This window comes from Felis catus, chromosome C1 (genome assembly GCF_018350175.1).
Source record: "Felis catus isolate Fca126 chromosome C1, F.catus_Fca126_mat1.0, whole genome shotgun sequence".
Classification (NCBI taxonomy): domain Eukaryota; kingdom Metazoa; phylum Chordata; class Mammalia; order Carnivora; family Felidae; genus Felis; species Felis catus.
Window position 1 is genome coordinate 75,301,821 of NC_058375.1, and position 12,255 is coordinate 75,314,075.

At 39.2% G+C, this 12,255-nt stretch overlaps 1 long non-coding RNA gene across 1 annotated transcript; it reads right to left on the reverse strand.

The window, feature by feature from the left end:
* Nucleotides 1–4,563: 4,563 nt before the first annotated feature.
* LOC123379683 lies at nt 4,564–7,176 on the reverse strand. The gene is made up of 2 exons (XR_006584476.1): nt 5,648–7,176; nt 4,564–5,560 (listed from the first exon to the last, which is right to left on the reverse strand). It is a non-coding gene; the product is annotated as an uncharacterized LOC123379683 (long non-coding RNA).
* Nucleotides 7,177–12,255: the final 5,079 nt, after the last annotated feature.

The window sequence follows — 12,255 nt, forward strand, 5'->3', positions numbered from 1 at the left end:
GGGCTCTTTCCATACTTTGGCTATTGTTGATAGTGCTGCTATAAACATGGAGGTGCATGTGTCCCTTCGAAAGAGTACACCTATATCCCTTGGATAAATACCAGTAGTGCAATTGCTGGGTCATAGGGTAGTTCTATTTTTGTTTTTTTGAGGAACCTCCATAATGTTTTCCAGAGTGGCTGCACCAGTTTGTATTCCCAACATCAGAATTTTTTAAATGGCAAACTTATGAATCCATTAAGCACAAAGCATATTTTTCAACAGTTCCAAATATCCTTAGTTTTTTGCAACAAGTCAAAAGCAGAGACCCACATCTAGTAATTAGTGCTTTAAGCTCTTATCTTGTTAGGTATCCATTGAATTTAATCTCAACTTATCATGCAAGCAAAACTTTAATGTTTTAGGTTACCAAGGACTTTGAAAGCTATCTTAACAATTACCCATGAAAGCTTTGAGACAGACAAATTTAGCCATCACTTTAAGTCATCCTTTTGTTAACAAATTGGAACAGAGATAACATGAGCTTATTTGATCTTCAGCAAATGTGGGTAGAATAAAAGTTTTTGTTTTAATTTTTTTGATGTTGATAAACATTGTCTATCTCAAACCAACAAACTTAAATTAGCTTAAACACTGAATACGTTTTACTTGAGTCCGCATAAAGCAATTTGATGAGTCCAAGTAAGGCATGGTTAATTTTTACCTGGAATGTTGGTGGGGAAATCTGACATAGGTGATGGTCTTTGCTCCTTGACATCTAGGGTGGGAGGAGTTGATGGTGCCTGAGGCATTGAGGAGCCAGTTATGCCGGCTGCACCCCAGGTGGTGTAGAAATAGGAGGAGGGGAAGGGAAGGCAGAAGAGACCAGGTGCCAGCAGAAGGCAGAGAAAGAGAATTCCCAGTTTTAAATCTTGTCAGCTCAGACAGAGGGGCAGACTCCAAGTTTCTTTTGTTTTGTTTTCCACCAGTGAGATTAGTCCATGTCAGTCGGAGAAGACAGGGAATTTCCCTGAAAGAAAAGGAGTTTCAGCAGCCGCTTGGGACTATTCCTTAAAGTCCCCATTCTGAGGTAGAATAACCAAGACAGTTGGCTCTAATGATCATAGTCATTGACCCAGGAAATGAAGGACAGACAAGTCCCCATACACAGTCACACGGCGACTCCAACCTGCCACCCAGTGTCCAGCGCCCAACACCTTAGAGTTGCAGCTTCGTTCCTCGCCCCTTATGCAACTACTAGGGCAACTCTGGGAGGTGATCAGGCTCCCCTTCTGCCTCTTACGGACAGGTCTGCCAAAACGAACCGGGTTCTTGCCAGTCTGACGGCGCTCCCCGAGCTGGTTCCTGGCCCTCACGGGATTCCGTTAGCGCACAGGCGGTCCTCGCCCCAGCTCACGGGAAGGGCTAGTCCCCTGAGGATCCAGAGGTCTGCTGGCGCCAGGTGAGCCGCCTCTTACCCTGAGGTTTGCATCCCTGGTGGCAAACGGGGTGGAAACGCACTGTCTCCGAATCCCGGAGGAGAGCCCCCAAGTCATGTAGCAGGATTCTCGCAGAGTCACGACACTGAGACTTTTCTTTCCAGGAAGCAACTTTAGTCCTGCCGGCACCACGCAGGTGGGTTCGTACCCAAAGAACTCAACCCCGAATGCCACGTGGCAAGGGTTTTTTTTGAATATATTTTTCACTTCTTTGTCTCCCATATATGGTAACACACAAACATGTAGTCTGATTGAGTGTCTCATGTTACAAGATCGTGAGGGATGTTGTCACGTATGGGTATAGCCAGGTTGCCTTGAGTTTTGTTTTGTTTTGTTTTGTTTTTTCTTCTTTCCTTAGGGAGGGGACCCTACCACACTCTAGTAATAGAACTGAACTGAACTAATGCGAGTTTGTTCTCGGTGACTCACAGAAACTACACCAGGTGAATTGTCACACAAAGGAAACTTTATTTGCAGCAAATAAGCAAGTAAGATCACAGGGAATAACTTCCAAAGTTCTGACTCCCTGAGTAGGGGTGAATGGGTTCCTTTTATCTAGGGTTAGGATGAACATTTAGAAAGGGAAGCCTTGGCACTGTTCGTAGAGGCGGGCATTAGGTCACACCTGCGCCTTGAGGAAACATGCCTGTACATGCCCTGTATGTTATATAAAGGAGGCTTGTGCCCTCCTTGGGCAGAGATTTTAGTATTATAATGAGGTAAAGGTATATCTCCGTCATTCCAGAGGTCATTCCATTGTTCACCTGCGGAGGTGTGAGTAGGGGGTTTATAACTCAAACTGGGTCTGGGTGGTCTGGGTCCCAGGAGCTCTTCCTCTGGGCAGTCATTATTGCTTGAGGGGCAGTTTCAGTTTCCATAATGGGGTGCTACGCCTGTAGGATCATTTGCCTGAGTTAAGAGATAAGCTGGAAAAAAAGTTTAAGGAAAAATGTGGGACAAATGTCTCAGTGGGTACAAGCAGGTAAGCAGTAAAGGTCAGCTCTTGGAGTCTAGCTGGTGACAGAAATTTCAAATTTCAGCAGAGTTTGTGGATATTGGGATAGAGATTATACTTCCAGCCTCTGTCATAGCTAGGTTGGCCATAAGACTAAATTCTGGCCACTGGGATATAAGGGAAACTATGTGTGCTTCATTCAGGAAAAGTCTTAAAGGGCTAGCATGCCCTTATTGCTCCCTTGTTTTGCAGTTTCCCTGACAGTTTGAGTGCAGACACGATTGCTTGGACCAGCACGTGGAATCTGCAAGTTGAAGATGGCAGAGCAATAGAATGGGAGAGAAGGAGCCTGGGCCCTGACATGATGGAGCCACTACTCCAGCCCCAGACCTACTATATTTAAATAAGAGATAAGTCAACTTCAATTTAAAAATTTTTTTTAATGTTTATTCATTTTTGAAAGACAGAGAGAGACAGAGTACAAGCAGGCATGGGGTGGAGAGAGAAGGGGACACAGAATCTGAAGCAGGCTCCAGGCTCTTAGCTGTCAGCACAGAGCCCGACACGGGGCTTGAACTCAGAAACCGCGAGATCATGACCTGAGCCGAAGTCGGATGCTCAACTGACTGAGCCACCCAGGTGCCCCTTAACTTTTTTATACGGATTTTCTGACATGTTGTACTATGGCTGTAATGGTTTACTGACTCTTCTAATTTACTTACCAAAAGCATGTCACTTTACTTTCCAGGTGACAATAGAGGAGTGACAGGGAGGAGAACAAGGTGGAAGCCAAGCCTCATTATCCGGCAATGCTTCTCAAAAGGTGTCTGTCACCTGCAGGTGCTAAGAGGCAGGCAAACAGAGCATTCTTCTTTTACCTCATGACCCTAGGGAGATACTAAAAAGGACTTGCTCTAGGAGAGAAAGTGAAATCCGGGTTTGTAAATTCCTAAAGCTTTTTTTGCTACCTGACATTCCTGCTACTAAGATTAACTATGTTTTTAAAAGTTACATTCTTTTTTATTTTTAAGTTTTTTAAAATTAATTTTCAGACAACGTGAGCAGGGGAGGGGTAGAGAGGGAGGGGGACAGAGGATCTGAAGCAGACCCCTCGCTGACAGCACCAAGTGCCCCAAGAGTTATGTTCTTGAGGGGCACCAAGATGTCTCAGTCAGCAAAGCATGAGACTCTTGATCTCAGGGTTGTAAATTCAAACCCCATGTTGGGTATAGGGATTACTTAAAAAGAAAATCTTTAAGTGGCACCTAGGTGGCTCAGACGCTTAAGCATCCAACTCTTAATTTTGGCTAGGGTCATGACCTCACGGTCATGAGATTGAGCCCTGTATTGGGCTCTGCACTGGGCTAAGATTCTCTCTCTACCTCTCTCTGCCCGTCCTCTGCTCCTCTCTCCCTTTCTCAAAAAAAGAAAAAATCTTAAAAAAAAAAAAGAGAGTTATGTTCTTGAAAGCTGATGAGAGTAATTCTTCAACATTCTCAACACACACACACACACACACACACACACACAGTTAACTATACAAACTATGTGAGATGATGAACATGGTAATTAAATTGATCTTAATAATCATTCTATAAGGTATGTGTGTATATATAATATACATACATATGTCAAAAAAAGTTATGTTCAGTGTTCAGCCTCATGGAGCTATTTTAAATCCAATGTTCTCTGTGTGTGTGTGTGTGTGTGTGTGTGTGCGCGCAAATCGAGTAGAAATATTTTTTGTCATTCTGAGTTCAGGGTCATATTTTTTCCTCTTTCTACTTGGAGAAAGCCTAGTACACACAATGGACATATTTTTAGTGCTCAATGGAACTTAACCAATATTAGGCATATACTTTTGTCAGGGCTGATACTACATAAAAAAAGGGTCTTGAACCTTCTCTACAGCCAGTAGAAGGAACATTGTGAAAACTGCTAGGGGAGAGAATCTAAGGAGATTCATGGGTCATGGTCTATTCTAAAATCTCTTGGTCTTAGAATAATTTTCAGCATAGAGATTCTGTTGAATGTTTTGTTAGATTTATACCTAAGTATTTCTTTTGTTGTTGTAAATGGCATTGTTTTTTAAATTCTGGCTTCCAATTGTTCATTACTCGTATATAAAAATGCAGTTGAAGATACATTTTTTATTATTATTGAAGTAAAATTGACATTCAATGTTATGTTAATTTCAGGTGTGCAATGATGTGGGAAACAAAGGCAATAAGAACAAGTTAAATTTCCCTACTATCTACAACTCACTGACAAATCTTTGAAACAGGCAGAGTGACCTTCCTTTGGGAGCTCAGCTGCCTCGATGCTAACACTTTGCTAAAGGCAAAAGGCAATCTTAGCTTAATATCATCCTGACCCCCCAGGATCCTGTAAGTCTACTTTAACATATAAAAATTCCTTTGGAAACATCCTTTATCTCTGTTCCCTCCCCTCAAGATAGATGTTAGCAATCATCCTCCAAGGATATGGCCCACTGATATACATCTGGAGGGTCTCATGACTGAGGTTTCCCTAGACAGTAATAAATGACATTTTCCTAACAACAGCTAGCCCCCTTCAAGTCCTGGAAACCTTGCTTCCAAAACTCCTTATAGACTTACGCTATCCCTAACCCCCTCCCAATCTGAAAATATATAATCAGCCACTGCTCACAACCCTAGTGTAGCTCTTTCTGCCCATGGGTCCTGTCTCTGTGCTTTAATAAAACCACCTTTTTGCACTGAAGATGTCTCAAGAATTCTTTCTTGGCCATGGGCTCTGAACCCCATTATTCCCACATCATATAACATTGTTAGAAGGTAGAGAAGAGACAGGAAAGTGTCCCCCAAACTGAGAAGCCACTTTGAGACTGGAAAATAAAGCAGGCCACTCCATACAGTTTACACAGTTTTACTTAGGGAAACTTACTGACAGGAAGGATCCGGTGGAGGATGATCCATGTCACCTGCATAGTTACGCTCCACAAAATTCAGTCCTTAGTCCACAGATTTTATAGAGCGAGGGGCCACACAAAAGGGGCACTGTAGTGAGAGCAAAGGGTCTGCGTGTTCCTCAAAGGGCTTGCAAGCACCTAACTGACGGCTACTTCAGTTAGTGCTCGTGGTACTACCTATGGATCAGGAAGAGGAAAGAAATATGTTATCTCTAACAGATTCCTGGGAGGCCAAAGCAAGCCCCCCTCCCCCCAAATCCCTACCTTGATGGGCATTTCCAAGGTATGTAAGCTAATCACCAAGGGGCCTGGAACACACAGTCAGTGATGGGGTCAGTATTGTCAGCACTCTTTCAAAAATATTGATTCGACAATTCTCCACATTACCCAATGTTTACCATAACTGCGGTCACCACCATCTGGCACTATACAACATATTACAATATTATACAACAAACCTGGAAGTATCACAATCCCAGATTTTAAGGCATATTACAAACTGTAATTAGTCAAAACAGTATAGTATTGGCACAAAAATGAACACATAGATCAATAGAACAGGAGATGGAGTCCAGAAGATTGATTTGTGTGTTGATCTTATATCTTATGACCTATTAGTTCAAAGAGGTTGTTTTGGTAGATTCCCTGGGATTTTCTGGATGGGCAGTGTTGAACAGGAGTGGTGAGACTAGACTTCCTTGCTTTGTTCTGAGTTAGTGGCAAAGCAGTTTTTCATCATTAAATATGATGTTATCTGTAGGGCTTTTGTAGATGCCTTTATTAGCTCAAAGAAGTTATTTTTTACTCCGAATTTGCTTAGAGTTTTACCATGAATGGCTATATTATTTTGTTGAGGTTTATCTGCATTTATTTATATAATTAAGTGGTCTTTATTCCTCAGACTTTTAGTATGGTGAATTACATTAATTAATAAACCTCAGTTGATCAAGGGCATATAGCCCAAATCAGATATATGATTTGCAAATATTTTCTTTCATTCCATAGGTTGCCTTTTCATTCTCTTGTTTCCTTTGCTTTTCAGAAGTTTGGTGTAGTCTTATCTGTCTATTTTTGATTTTGTGGCCTGTATTTTTGGTGTCCTATCTAAGAAAACATCATCAAGACCAATTTCAAAAAGATCTGCTCTGTTTTTCTCTAAGAATTTTACCATTTCAGGTCTTGTGTTGAAGTCTTTAATTCATTTTGAGTTGATTTTTGTGGATGGTGTAAAGGAAGGGTCCAATTTAATTTTTTTGCATATGATATCTATTTTTTCCCAACAGCATTTGTGGAAGAGACTATAATTTCCCCCATTGTGTATTCTTGGCATCCTTGTCGAATATTAGTTGATTTTTCTCTGAGATGCAAGGATGGCTCAGCATAAGGAAATCCATAAACATGATGCACCACGTTAATATAATTAAGGGTAAAAATCATATGATCATCTTGATATATGCATATAAAACATTTGACAAAATTCAACATCTTTTTATGATAAAATAATACTCATAAAGTAGGTATACAAGAATGTACCTCAACAGAATACAGACCATATATAACAGCCCACAGTTAACATTATACTCAGTGATGATCAGGAACAAGACAAGGATACCCATTCTCACCACTTCTATTCAACATAGTACTGGAGCCCTAGCCAAAACAATTAGGCAATAGAAATCAATAAAAGTAATCCAAATCAGGGGCGCCTGGGTGGCTCAGTCAGTTAAGTGCCCAATTCTTGAGTTTGGCTCATGTCATGATCTCTTGAGTTTGGCTCATGTTGTGAGATCGAGCCCTGCATTGGGCTCTGTGCTGAGTGTGGAGTCTGCTTAAGATTCTCTCCCTCTGTCTCCGTGTATCCTTCCCTGACTTGCACTCTCTCTCTTTCAAAAAAATAAAATAAAATAAAAAACACTTTCCAAACGCATTTAAATCATGTTTTCCTTTTAAAAAAAAAAAAGAAAGAAATCCAAATCAGAAAGCAAGAAGAAAATTATCTGTGTTTGCAGATAACAAGATCTTGTATGTAGAAACTTCATAAAACTTCATATGAAGTGTACATAAAACACATTTATTACAGCCTATTTTAAGCTGGTAACAACTTAACTTCAATCATGTACCAAAGCTTCATAAAACTTCTTAGAACTCATAAAGTTTAGTCTGTGTGTGTCCTTAATGCTAAATGGAATCTATAGTAGGCAGCATACTGTTGGATTCTGTTCTTTTTAATTTTAAACGATTTTAATTCCTGTTTTTTAAGATCCATTCAGCTACTCTGTCTTAATTAGAGAATTTAATTAGTTTACTTTGAAAATAATTAAGATAGGTAAGGACTTATACCTGCCATTTTGTTGTTTTCTGACTGTTTTCTGACTTTGTTCCTTTTTTCCTCTCATGCTGTCTTCCTTTGTGATTTGTTGATTTTTTACAAAAAATGTATGTTTTGATTCTTTTCTATGTATTATGTATCTACTAGAGAATTTTTCTTTGTGATTACCATAAAGCATACATAAAATTATATTTATTATAGTCTATTTTAAGCTGGTAACAACTTAACTTCAATCACATACCAATACTACACTCTTACATCTCATCTCCCACATTTTATACTACTTATGCCATACTTTACATCTTTTAATATTGTGTATCCATCAACAAATTATTGTTTTAGTTATTTTAATAATTTTGTAATTTAACTTTTATACTAGAGTTAAATGTGATTTATGCACCATCATTACCATATTAGCATATTCTAAATTTGATTATATATTTACCTTTATCAGTGAGCTTAACACTTTCATACGTTTTCACTTTGTTACTTAGTACTCTTTTTGTTTTGACTTGTAGAAGTCCCTTTAACATTTCTTGTAAGGCAGGATTTGTGAAGTCCCTCAGCTTTTGTTTGAGAATGTCTTTATCTCTTCTTCATTTCTGAAGGACAACCTTGCCGGGTATAGTGTTCTTGGTTGGCTTTTTTTTTTTTTTTTTTTTTTTTTGCACTTTGAATATATCATCTCCCTGCAAAGGTTCTGTTAAGAAATTCACTGAAGGGCACTTGAGTGGCTTAGTCGGTTAAGCGTCCAACTTCAGTTCAGGTCATGATCTCATGGTTCATGAGTTTAAGCCTCATGTCGAGTTCTCTGCTGACACCTTGTAAGCCTGGAGCCTGCAGGCTGCTTCGGATTCTGTGTGTGTCTCTCTCTCTGCCCCTCCCCTGCTTGCATTCTCTCTTTCTCTCTCAAAAATAAACATAAAAATGTTTTAAAATATGAATTTTAATATATGTATCACTTACATCAATTGGTTTTACTGAAAGATTTTTATTTCATCAGGTAATGATAAAATTGCTAGTGAAAGAACGCCAAAGAAATTTTTATTGTAAGCTGTTTTACTTGCAATTTTACCTAATAGAAATGCTTGGGCATTTTGTGCAGTAATAATAAATGTCCTCTGAAGACCTTACTGGTAGAGTATGAAATTCATTATAAAGTATATAAAAAGTATATGTGGATTTAACATATACATACTAGGAGCCAAAAACTATCATAGTTCTTATAAGCACTTTCTATTTTCTTTCGGGCTTATGCTCTTTTCAGCAAAGACCACCTGTAACCAGGATTAAACACTGTTTCGCCAAACATTGTTATACTTACTACAAGTTGTTTTAAGATAAAAAAACTCATTTTCAAGTACAGGCCTACATAGTATCCCTCCAAACAAAGGAGAAGTTTAAAAACAATTATAAAATGTTTTCCTCAAAGAGAGGAGAAAATGGACCTCTCTTGCTTCTTGATGTTTGCTTTTTCCTATGTGTCTATTATTAGTGGAGAAAAATATTGGTATTTTATTTTATATCTAAGCTATTATGGTAATAAGATTTAGACAAGTAATTCAAACATTTAATAAAGATATTAAAACTCAGGTTTTATTTGTTCAGTTATAATAAAGTTTAAATGTCTTACTTCTTCTCAGGACAAAGACATACCTGTATGTCACTGTCCTGTTATAATACTGTTACCCAGGGTAGCTGTTGGTATGAAAGGAGAGGGCAGAAGAAATTATTGCTATGGAACCTATCAGTCCAGACCCCCCTGTGAGAGAGGAGGGGCGGGGGTGCAGCAGTCCTAAAAAGGCCCTGGAGGTAAATTATAGCTGTGTCCTCTCTGCAGTCAGGCTGTACATGGACCTCCCAGCCCTCTAAGAAGCATCACTCGGGTCACCTCGCTCAGCCTACACCTTCATCCTGTTCCCACTCCCTCTCCTTATGGTCTCCTCCCAACGACGGACTTGGACTAGGCCCCTTGTTTCTACACCGGTCTGCAATCATTAAGACAAAGACTTACTTGTTATCATCAAACCAGTGCTAGCAGGTAAATCAAGCAAAACAAAAAAACCACTGGGGAGTCTTAATGTATTACCTCATAAATATTCTTATGTTTATTATTTTTTTTTTTAGTGTTTATTAAAACATTTGAGGGAGAGAGAGAAACAGCATGAATTGAGAAGGAGCAGAGACAGAGGGAGACACAGAATCCTGAAACAGGCTCCAGGCTCTGAGCTGTCAGCACAGAGCCTGATGTGGGGTTTAAACCCATGAACTGTGAGATCATGACCTGAGCCAAAGTTGGATGCTTAACCAACTGAGCCACCCAGGCACCCCTAAAAATTTTTTTAAATAAAAAGAAAAAAAAATTCACTGATAGCCTTCTGGGGATTCCCTTGTATGTGACAAATCACTTTTCCCTTTCTGCATTCAAAGCTCTTTTGTCTTTGAATTTTGAGAATTTGACTATAATGTTTCTTGAGATAATCTTCTTTGGTTGATTTTACTTAGGGTCCTTTAGTTTCATGAATGTGGATGTCCACATCCCTCTCAAGATTTGGGGAATTTTCAGCCATTATTTCTGTAAATAAAGTTTCTGTCCTTATCTGTTTTCTCCTCTTTTACTCCCATAATGCATATATTTCTTTGCTTGATGATATCCGATAGGTCCCATATGCTTTCCTTACTCTTTTTCTTTTTATTCCTCTAACTGGCTAATTTCAAATGACCTGTTTTCAAGGCCATTGATTTTTTTTCTAATTCAATTTACACTTATTATAAGAACTGCCAGATATTTCATGTTAATATTTACATTTTCATAAGTACTTGCAGTTAGAATTCAAGCTGAGATTCCAATAAATCTCTTACATGTTTAACACTTTTCCTATCCTCAGACTTTGCAAATATTTTAATGAACATTTTTTGGATTTTATTCTGCCTTTGGGGAATTTATACTATACATATAACACAGAGGAAAAAAAGATTACAATTTGGCAAAGCAAATTGAGGACAACTATATATAGAGTTGCAAATTGAAAAATAAGTGTAGAGTATAAAATTCAAAATTTTAACACAGATAAATTCAGCCATTAGTTTTTCACTTTATATAAAACTTCACTCATAACTTCTTATTTATTTATTTTAATTTTTTAAAATGTTTATTTCTTTTTGAGAAAGAGAGAGACCGAGGGTGAGTGAGGGAGGGGCAGAGAGGAAGACACAGAATCCGAAGCAGTCTCCAGGTCTACACAGGGCTCAAACTCACGAACCACAAGATCATGACCTGAGCTGAGGTTGGACGCTTCACCGACTGAGCCACCCACCCGGGCACCCCACTCGTAACTTCTTTGAATAGCAACCTCCTGAGCGTATTTATTTTTGTATTTGTGTATATAGTTGGCATACAATGTCACATCAGTTTCAGGTGTACAACATAGTGATTCCACAACTGTGTATATATTATGCTGTGCTCGCTGCAAGTGTAGCTACCATCTGTCCTCATAGAATGCTGTTAAAAGGCCATTGACTATATTTCCTATGGTTTACCTTTCATTTCCACGAAAAGGTCATTGATTATTTCTGAATAATTAAGTCTGCTGTTGAAGATTTGATTTTTTTTGGGGGGGGGGGCGGTCAGTTGTATCCTTCAACTCCAGATTTTCTGCTTGATTACTTTTTATGGTTTCTATTCCTTTCTTCACATTCTCATTTTGTTCATGTATTTTCTTGATTTTTTTTTAGTTGTCTGTGTTCTCTTGTAGTTCATTGAGGTTTAAGAGTATTATTTTGAATTCTTTGTCAGGCAATTTACAGTTCTCCATTTCTTTAGGGTTGGTTATTGAAGATTTATTTTGTTTATTTGGTTGCATCATATTTCCCTGACTCTTCATGTTCCTTATAACTTTGCACTGGTTTCTGTGCACAGGATGAAGCATTCACCTCTTCCAGTCTTTACAGACTGGTTTTGGCAGGAAAAGACATTTACTGGTCAGCCCCGCTGGAGATCCTGGGGGCCTGTCAAATGTTTTCTGTGGATGTGGACCTCCCAATCTCCCTTCCTTCTAGGGAAGAGATTTTAGGGTGGTATACCTTCTTTCAATTTCACAGAGTCATGTTGGCTGCTGTAAGCCTGCTTTCCTTTCCCTTAGAGCAGTGCATTGATAGGGTGGTGTATTAGAAACATACTCCAGTCCTCTCCCTCTCTTCCAGGGGAGAAATCTCAGGGTTATGCACCGTCTTCCAATTACACAGAGCTATGCCGGCCACCACAAACCTCCTGCCACATTTTTTCTAGGTCACAGTACTGAAATGAGAAGTTGTTGAGTTCCATTTTTCTCCCTCCCTTCTGGAGAAGATTCTGGATTGTGTGTCTCTCCCTATCTCATAGAGCCATGCCAGCTGTTGAGAGCTGCCTGCTCCTTTTCCCTAGGACAATATACTAAAATGCCAGGATGTACTGGAATGGCACTGGGTGCAAGCTCTACTTGTCTCCCTTCCTCTAACTCTCACAAACGTGTAACTTCTCATAATCCCATAGAGCTATGCAGGC